At 52.6% G+C, this 10,000-nt stretch overlaps 1 pseudogene; it reads right to left on the minus strand.

Annotated features, from left to right (window-relative positions):
• Nucleotides 1-3,798: 3,798 nt before the first annotated feature.
• The window catches only part of LOC139724980 (large subunit ribosomal RNA), a 7,370-nt pseudogene continuing 1,168 nt past the window's right edge, over nt 3,799-10,000 (minus strand).

Below are 10,000 nucleotides of genomic sequence, written 5' to 3' on the forward strand. Positions count from 1 at the left end.
TTCACATTGCACACAATAAGGGTCAAATGATTCAAAGAGCCTCGTTTTGCATTTGGCCTGGCCATAGACCTGCGTTCAAATTCTCTAACACCGGAAGTGCGCTCCCGGTTCCATTTCGGTGCTGTGAACTTCCACTTTCCACGAGAGTGAGCTACTCGATCTCCCGGCCCGCCGGCATGCAAAACCAAATATCGTTCACCGAAACGGCCTCCCCTATAATAGGCACGGCATTGCAATAACCCCTCCCCTCGTAATGCTGTTTAAACACGTGTTCCTATGGCAAAAAAAAATCAAAGAGGGCCGTTTCGGATTCGGACTAGGACCACTGGGACTCGAAAGCACCAGCCCAAGAGAAGGCCACTTGCGTCCCGAGACCGGCCGCACGGCCGCAAACATGCTGCATCAAACCAGGAAGACACGCCCTCCATTTTGCGATAGTCACCTGGCAGGCGGCAGACGACAGCCGCCCCCGCCGGAACTCCGGGGGAGCAGAGGGGCGAGCACCGCCGTCACTTCGGCAGCTGCACGCCGTCGCCCCAAAGTGAGTTTCTGTCCACGCCGGACCGGACGGCAGCCTGCTTCAACCATTTCCAACCTTCCTCGTGTGCCAACGGCCAAAGCTGGACCTTTTCTTCTTCTTCTTCTTCTTCTTCTTCTTTTTTCTTTTGGTGGGGGTTGTTTTGCTTTCGTTTTTCTCCCCGTCGTCCACTTTGACATATTTTTTTTTCTTTTCTTTCAGCAGGAGGAAAGCTGGTCGAGTCCTGACCTGACCAACTGATTGCTAGGGGACACGCCCGACGCATCTCCGGTCACACACGGACATGCCAAGCGTCGACGCCTTCCCTTCGTCTCCTCGTGGGCTGTTTTCAGGACGTGGGCTTTCCAGCGGAACGGTTGCTGCCTCGCCTGCCGGAACTCCGGGGGAGCTTCCTGTACAACACCGCTGTCTTTTTCGGCAGCCCCGAACTTTAATACATGTTTCTTTTCTGGCCACTCCGGTGCCGGGATGGTGCCCGATTCGACTTTAATTTATTCCCACAAGACTGCAAGGCAACAGCCAGAGACACACATACAACGCACACACACACACACACACACACAGAGCAAAGAAGAGCAACAAAAAGAACAAAGACAGAACACAGACTGCAGAGTTTCATCTCCTCGTGGTCCGATTCATCGCAAGCAATCGAGAGGAACGCTATGAGCCACAACTCCGGGTAGGGAGCTGAGGGACAACAGATGGGAGCTCGCCTCTTCGTGCACTCTCTTCCACCCCGTCGGCTTTTCAGCGGGACGTTGACCGTCTGTCCCGCCGGAACTCCGGGGGAGCTAACGGTGCAAGCACCCAAGCACCGTTGTCCTTTCGGGGACACTACACTTTCTCTTCTGGCCACTCCGGTGCCGTAATGGTGCCCGATTCGACTTCAACGTTCCCACACGAACACAGACAGACATCCACACACACAACGCACGCACGCACATGCACACACACACACACACACACACAGCAAAGAACAGCAACAACAAGAACAAAAAAAAAAAAAAAAACCAGAACACAGACAACGAAAGTTTCATATCCTCGTGGTCCGATTCGTCAGCTTCTCTTCTGGCCACTCCGGCGCCGTACTGGTGCCCGATTCGACTTCAACGTTAGTACACGACCACAGACAGACATCCACACACAAAACGCACACACACACGCACACCCACACACACTCACACACAGAGCAAAGAAGAGCAACAACAAGAACAAAAACAGAACACAGACAGTGGAATAGCGAATTGTTCATGGGAAACCAGCTCTGAGGAGGTCTTTAGAAAACTTGATTGACCTCAGTTACACCAGATTTTTTTCACAGGTCCTCCTGCGGAATGTGTATATAAACTGTCTCATGTTTATACTTTATGAGAAATTCTCATTTGTCGACGAAGTGTCGTCAAGAGTAACTCCTTTCAAGACTCCGAAAGTGTCGTACAGCCTTTTATCAAAAATCCTTTGTTTATGCAGGCTCAGAAAACTGGAATAAGCTCCCCGAACCTGCCCACTTTATAGATAGCATAGCATCATTTAAATACTACCTTAAACACACATAAAGGGGTTGCTTATTCCCTGTCCCTGATCAATTGACGAGCACCCACTGTTGGAGTATCTCATCACCTCTCCTCTCCCATCTCTTCTCTAAAGTACATGCGCTTGGGCCACAATATTGAAAGGAAGCAAACATTTTATCCCTGTAAGGAGCAGATGTTGCACGATTGAATGAACGGATTCTAAAATATGTCGAGGGCAATTAAAAGCATTGCACTGACAACTAAGGGGACCCCTGTTCATAAGACACCCTCATTTCCACAGCAGGATGAGTGGCAGCTGCATACGTGATATTGAATCATTTCCTCTCTTCTTTCTAGATGTTATTTTTGTTTTATCGTATTTCCAGATTCTTGTACATGTGCGTTCACTTCATTTTTATATTTCACTGTATCACGTGACCCGTTGTTAATCTGCCGCGATTATTTATTTTTAAACAAATTGTTCTCTTATTGTTGGTGTTGTTACTGTTGTTGTTCATGTTCCATGGATTTTGTAACGAAAACAGAGCCCTGAGGAAGACCGGCAGCTATTTAAATACTTGATGTGTGTGTGACCACTTTATATCGTTTGGAAATGTATTTGTTTATTTTATGCCGTTTATATATTTCATGCTGATCAGGCTACTCTGGATAAAGTATATATATATATATATATATATATATATATATATAACATACTTTATTTCCATTGCAAATTAAAGCATGTGATGAATATTCCTAGGATACTACCTGCCCACAGGCAGGTAAGTACAAGGAAAGAAATACAGTGGACCCGGTCCATCACACCACAATTGACAGTTACACAAATATATACATGTATACAAGTACATTTACACACAAACATGATACATGAACAGCTGTTTCAGGACGAAAAGAAAAAAAACACTAAAATGAACTTATATCAGCATACATTTAACCTAAGAAACACACACACACACAAAATAACTCTAATCATTCGTTCAATTATACGAATCTACCGAAATTCACTACCAATGAATTGCATTAAATCCACCCAACATAATCATAACTATTTCACATCCAATATTGTAGAAAACACGGGAAAATATACATAATGATAAAAACATAATGCAAAAATATAGATCCTATAAATATACATAATTAACAATACAAAGGGGGGAAATCAAAATGGACATAACCGGCCTGCAAATAATTATTGTATATAAACATATGATATACATATAATATTCCTCTCACCTCTGTGGTATAATTCATAGTGATGACGATGATGATAACGATGGTAATGATGATGGTGGTTATGATGATGATGACAATATTGCAATAAAAGAAAGAAAGAAAGAAAGAAATAGATAGATAGATAGATAGATAAATAGATAAATAAATAAATAAATAAATAAAGAGGAGCAACAACAAGAAGAAAAACAGAACACAGACAGTGGAGTCTTATCTCCTCGTGGTAAGATTCGTCGCTAGCAATCCAATCGATGTGTGTAGATAGATATATATATGTCGATGTGTGTAGATAGATATATATATGTCGATGTGTGTAGATAGATATATATATATGTCGATGTGTGTACAAGTATAAATTGCTGCTCACCAGCAGCACACAGAGGAGGCGCTTGCAGCGTGTTGTAGGGTTACAAGTATAATGCTCCTTTTTCTCTTCCTTCCTCCTTCTCCCCGGGAATTCGCCCGTCCTGTTTCTCAACTTTGAGAGAAAAGCGGACAAATCCCGCGGATCGGAAGGATTAGTTTCAGCAGATCGCAGCGAAACGGCTGCTCTACTGGGCACGACACCTCGATCCATACCCAAGTCGTCTGCAAGTGATTTTGCGCCCCGTTCCACGGCGGAATGCTATCCGCGAGCGAGGGCAAGGAGCTTCGTATCCTCCAAGCCCGGAGTGCGCGGGTTTCGGCCCCGTCCGCTAGCTGGCGCTAGTGCAGGCCTCCCGAGGCTGGGGCGCCGGCTGTATTGCCGCGTACCGGTTGGGATTCCGACTTAGAGGCGTTCAGCCGTAATCCCGCGGATGGTAGCTTCGCGCCACTGGCCGCTCGACCAAGCGCGTGTACCAACGGTCCGAATCTGCGGTTCCTCTCGTACTGAGCAGAATTGCCGTAGCGACAACCTTTCATCAGTAGGGTAAAACTAACCTGTCTCACGACGGTCTAAACCCAGCTCACGTTCCCTATTGGTGGGTGAACAATCCAACGCTAGGATCGATAGGCCACGCTTTCACGGTCTGTATTCGTACTGAAAATCAAGATCAAGCGAGCTTTTGCCCTTTTGCTCTACGCGAGGTTTCCGTCCTCGCTGAGCTCGCCTTAGGACACCTGCGTTACCATTTGACAGATGTACCGCCCCAGTCAAACTCCCCGCCTGACGCTGTCTTCGGAGCGGGTCGCGGCCGACGCGGGGCCGGCCGCTTAGCACCAGAAATCGGACGCTCCACGTGGAACGCCCGTCTCCCGACTCACCGAATAAGTAAAGAAACGATGAGAGTAGTGGTATTTCACTGGCGATGCAAGCACCTCCCACCTATCCTACACCCCTCATGTCTCTTCACAAGGTCAGACTAGAGTCAAGCTCAACAGGGTCTTCTTTCCCCGCTGATTCTGCCAAGCCCGTTCCCTTGGCTGTGGTTTCGCTAGATAGTAGATAGGGACAGTGGGAATCTCGTTAATCCATTCATGCGCGTCACTAATTAGATGACGAGGCATTTGGCTATTTTTTTAATTTTTTTTTAATTTTTTTTAATTATTCGCCCTTTTGGGTTCCCCCCTAAAATACAAACAAAACAAACATATGCGATCACTCTTTTTGGTAATCATTTACAACAAAAACTACACAAGCTCATTCGGCTAAGACAAACTAGGGGGACCTCGGGCAAGGCTGGCCCAGAAAGTGGAAATATATATACATATATACACTACTATCCCGGGAGCCACACAACAAAAGTAAGAGGTCATGGATAGAGGGGAAAGACAGGGAAAGGTGGAGAGGGAAGAAATGGAAGGCACCCCCCAGATGGGAGCCTCAGGTTGTACTCCCGGCATCCGTTGTGTCGACGTCATTGGATCTCTGTCATTTAGATCTACTATTAGGCGCCAGACCTTGGTGTTTTGGTCTTCCACGAGGGCTTGATGAGCGCCAGACCTTGGTGTTTTGGTCTTCCACGAGGGCTTGATGGCTCATAGCTCATAAGGGCCGTCGGCCTGAACAGCACCAAGTACTTGCCAGAGGTGGTCGAGATCTGGTGTGGCTGGCCGTTATGTCGTGGTCACTTCTGTCTTAGTGCCCCAAGATTTTGGTGGCAGGATTCAGAGTGCCAGCCAGACCACGCCGTCTATGGCCATCGACTCCTTTCGCTGTTTGGCGTCACGTCTCTTCATGGCCGCAGCATGACTGATTATGCAGCCTGGGAGGCAGAGATTCCGGCTCATTCCACTCCACGCAGCCTGATATTGCTCTGGTACTGCCAGTGGATATGGCAGGAGTTATGGAGGCCCTTCCATATGTGGGGAGGGGTGCCAAAAGAGCGTGGGTTAGTTAAGTTGAACCATAAAGGGTGGGTGTGAAAGTGCTCCCGGGATTGAACCCAACAGCTGAGTGGCCGCGGAGCGGAGGGGAAGGGGGGTCGGCGAGAACCATCTCAGTCAGTCGCGCCCTGACTGTGCTTTAAACATGCGATAGATTCTCGCCGAACCCTCGAGGGATCTCACGACTAACAGCTTCGTATCCGCCCGCGATAGCCCGGCGCTCCGCAGCGTGCGCACGGAGGCTTCAGCAAGAAGCCCCCGCCAATTGATGGTGAGCGTGGAGAACTCTGGCTGATGTTCAAAGTGTTTCACAACGTAATCACTAATGCCTGAGTTCTCCCGGTAGTAGGAGACCTTCCGCGCGTGTGCCGCAGCAAGCGACGACACGTTGGCGTCTCCCACCACCTGAACGTCCACCACCATTGCCCGACCGCCGCGCCCCATGATGATGTCGGGTCTGCGTATCCCAGCTGGGGTGGGCACGGTCGGTTCGCGTTGAACGTTCCAACCATGCCCCCTCAGCTGGGTCACGAGAAGATCTAAGACCCGATCGTGGCGTTTGGTTCGCCAGGGCGCGACCACCGGACAAGATTGGAGGATGTGGCCGAGGCTCTCAATCCGACCACACCCCAGATCGCACACCACAGGAGCTCCCGGACGACCGCGAGCGGCCCTCACCCGAGTGGTGGAAACACCAAGACGATGCTTAATAGCTGTGACATAGTTGGAGCCCGAAAGCAGGAGTGTTCCGTCGTTGACCCAGTCGTGGGAGGACCTAGCGGAGTGGGGTTCCGCCAACCCAGCCCCATCAACGGACTCGTGCAGCATCCTAGCCCAGCTGCGGGCCGAGGCCCTCCGACCCTCCTCCACCCCGGTCTCCGAGGAGACCCAGAATGGGAGAGAGCGGGGGGCCTCTAAGGCGACCCGCGACACTCGATCGTCCGAGGACTGAGCAAGACGCTGCACGATTCCTTGTCGCAGCAGTGGGACCGCGGACTCGAAAGATGGAATACCGAGCCCGCCGTCCCGGATCTGGGCGTGGAGACTTGCGTTAGTCGAATCTTTGGGCAGATGTAAAGCCCCGCGCACAAATTTCCTTGTCTCCTTGTCAACCCTGCGAAGGGTTCCATTTTTCGCACCGCTAAGCACAAGGCTATAGCGATGCCGCGCCGCCAGAACATTGACGAGCGCCCAGATCTTCTGCTGCGGCTTCAGAGGGGCTCGCTTAAGCAGCGACAGGTCACTCAACCAGCGAGCTAAGGCCTTCGACGGCCCCTCCGTCCCTCCGGCTCCAACCGACACGCCCAGGTACTTGTAAAAGTCCCCGGGCCCCATCGCCTTGATCTCCCCGCCACTCGTGTCAAAAGTCAAGTTCTTGTCAGTCGCCCACTTTTTCCGCTTGGGGTCGCTTACAATCGACATGGTGGCACACTTTGACAATATCGTCTGCAAAGGCTAGCTTGGAGATTCGACTAGGCCCCAATTGGACGCCGATGTTTTCATCCAATTCGGCTAGGGCCCAGTCGAGTGTGATGTTAAAAAGGTAGGGAGACAAAGGGTCTCCCTGCAGGACTCCCCTTTTGCAGTGTACCACCGTGTCGAACACCGTGGTGGTGGCGTCGCCATATACGCCGCGGATGTACTCCACCAACGGTTTCGGCAACCCCATGCGAGTGGCGGCCGCCAACATGGCCTCGTGTCCAACGGAGTCAAACGCTTTCCGAAAATCAATAAAAGCGCAGTGTGCGCAGCGCAGCAATTTCTTTGTTTCTTTAATGACTCCATGGAACAAGGCCAGGTTGGCCGCCGTTCCGTCTTCGTCAGTGAACCCCTTCTGGTAGTCACCGACAGGCGCAGCAGAGCGTACTCTCCAAGCCAAGATCCTATGGAGGGTCCTCGTGACCACCGAGGTGATCGTGAGCGGCCTGTACTCACTGGGGCCCTCCGGGTGTGAGGACTTGGGGATGAGAACGGTTCTCCCCTCTCTAAGCGCGGAGGGGAGACCAAAAACCAAAAATCCATTAAAGAGCCACTGGAGTTTAAGTGTGTTGACCTGCGCAAGGTCTTTTAGTATTCTGCCATCCCGTCCAGTGGCGGTTCCCTTTTTGGAGGCCTTAATTGATTTGTTGATCTCATCCGCAGTCACTTCACACCATGTTGCTGAAGCATCAGCAACTGGGGTAGGGATCTTGCCTTGGTTCGGAGGGGCGGGTCTTCCCAAAAGATCCACCCAATATTTTTCCGTCCCCTCCGGGAAGGATGTGGCCGCACCTGGAACTTTTCCGTCCAGAATATCTCTGCATGTGCGGCCCCTATCCTTCTTCCAACTCTGCTGAGCCTGTCGGTACTTCCATTGGGATTTTCTTTTCTTTGTCCCGCCCTGCTGGTCAGCCCGAGGGGCTGCAGGGCGGCGTCGTGAGGTGGCGCTCGGGAGCCATTCCTCCAGCTTGCCCATCAAGAGGTCCTGAGCTCCCTCTGGGGAGGGGACCCGAAGGCCCAACTCCCCAGAGATCCTCACAAAGGCCTCTCTAGGGGTCACCGGTGGAGCGGTTCCCTTACTCGAAGATTGCGTTGGGCTCGAGCTCTCATCCGTATCGGCCGAGACCGCAGCGGCGGCCTCGACCGATGTCTCCACGGAAGAAGGGGGGCCAGAAATTCCTTCCGTGGCTTGCTCGGGCCCGGGTTCGACAGGGTTTGCTCCCACATCCGAACCCCCTTGGCATCTCATTTCCCTGAGGAGGGCTGAGTATCTGGCGTTTTTTCGCCTCATTCCTTTAATGGATTCGATTGTTCTGTTCGGCAGGATTGCGTGTATAACCTGATTGATATTAAGAACAGACGCGGGCGCGGAAATTTCCGCGCTCGCGGCCAGTCTCAGCTCCTCCTCAACCCACCTCATCTTCGGGCGTGCCCTGATGGCGTCGGCCACGCCCGAGAGAGTCATAGTTACTCCCGCCGTTTACCCGCGCTTCGTTGAATTTCTTCACTTTGACATTCAGAGCACTGGGCAGAAATCACATTGCGTCAATGCCCCGGTTGCGGACATCGCAATGCTCTGTTTTAATTAGACAGTCGGATTCCCCTGGTCCGTGCCAGTTCTGAGTCAGCTGTTGGGCGTCGGCCGAAGCGGACGATGGCTCGCCCGCGCAGCCGGGACAGTCCACCGGGCGGACCCCGCGCCAGTCCGGGCTCGCCCGACCCGCCACGAGGGCAGGCAGGCTCGCCCAGCCACGCTGCGGCTCCAGCCTGGCTTCCGGACCCGGCCCGACCGACCCAGCCCTCAGAGCCAATCCTTCTCCCGAAGTTACGGATCCGGCTTGCCGACTTCCCTTACCTACATTGTTCTATCGGCCAGAGGCTGTTCACCTTGGAGACCGGCTGCGGTCATGGGTACGACCCGAGGTGAGAGTCCCAACACTTCCCCCGGATTTTCAAGGACCAGCCGGAGCGCACCGGACGCCGCCGTAGACGCGGCGCTCTACGGAGCCGCAGACCCTCTCTCCGGGCGAACCGATTCCAGGGATCCCGCTCCTTAACAAGAAAAGACAACTCTTCCCGGGGCCCCGGCCAGCGTCTCCGGGCTCGTTTGCTTCACAGCGTTCGGCCGCCGCGAGGACGGCGGGCTCCACCTTCGGGTTCGGGAATATTGACCCGATTCCCTTTCGCCCAAGGGGCGAGACCCGAGTCCGCGAGGGCTTCGGGCCGACGCCTCCGCTCGGAGCGGAACTACCCTAGGGCTTAGGATCGACTGACCCATGTGCAACGGCTGTTCACATGGAACCCTTCTCCACACTCGGCCCTCAAGGATCTCGCTTGAGTATTTGCTACTACCACCAAGATCTGCGCCAGCGGCGGCTCCACGCGGGCTCGCGCCCGTCGCTTCCGCGCACACCGCTGCGTCCTTCCTACTCGCCGAGGCTTACCTCCCGGGCGGGGGAAGTGCGGCTCCTCTGCCTCGGCGGCCGGGTATGGGCCAAAACACACGCTCAGCGCCATCCATTTTCAGGGCTGGTTGATTCGGCAGGTGAGTTGTTACACACTCCTTAGCGGATTCCGACTTCCATGGCCACCGTCCTGCTGTCTATATCGACCAACACCTTTTCTGGGATCCGATGAGCGTACGAGTCGGACGCCGTAACCCGCCGTTCGGTTCATCCCGCAGCGCCAGTCCTGCTTACCAAGAGTGGCCCACTGAGCACTCGCATTCGATCGCCCGGCTCCAAGCCAGCGAGTCGGGCCTCTTACCAATTTAAAGTTTGAGAATAGGTTGAGGTCGTTTCGTCCCCAAGGCCTCTAATCATTCGCTTTACCAGATAAAACTGCATTGAGCGCCAGCTATCCTGAGGGAAACTTCGGAAGGAACCAGCTACTAGATGGTTCGATTAGTCTT

The sequence above is a fragment of the Diadema antillarum genome, unplaced genomic scaffold (assembly GCF_040938485.1).
Source record: "Diadema antillarum isolate AM-2024a unplaced genomic scaffold, OU_Dant_1.0 seq00000007_RagTag, whole genome shotgun sequence".
Lineage (NCBI taxonomy): Eukaryota > Metazoa > Echinodermata > Echinoidea > Diadematoida > Diadematidae > Diadema > Diadema antillarum.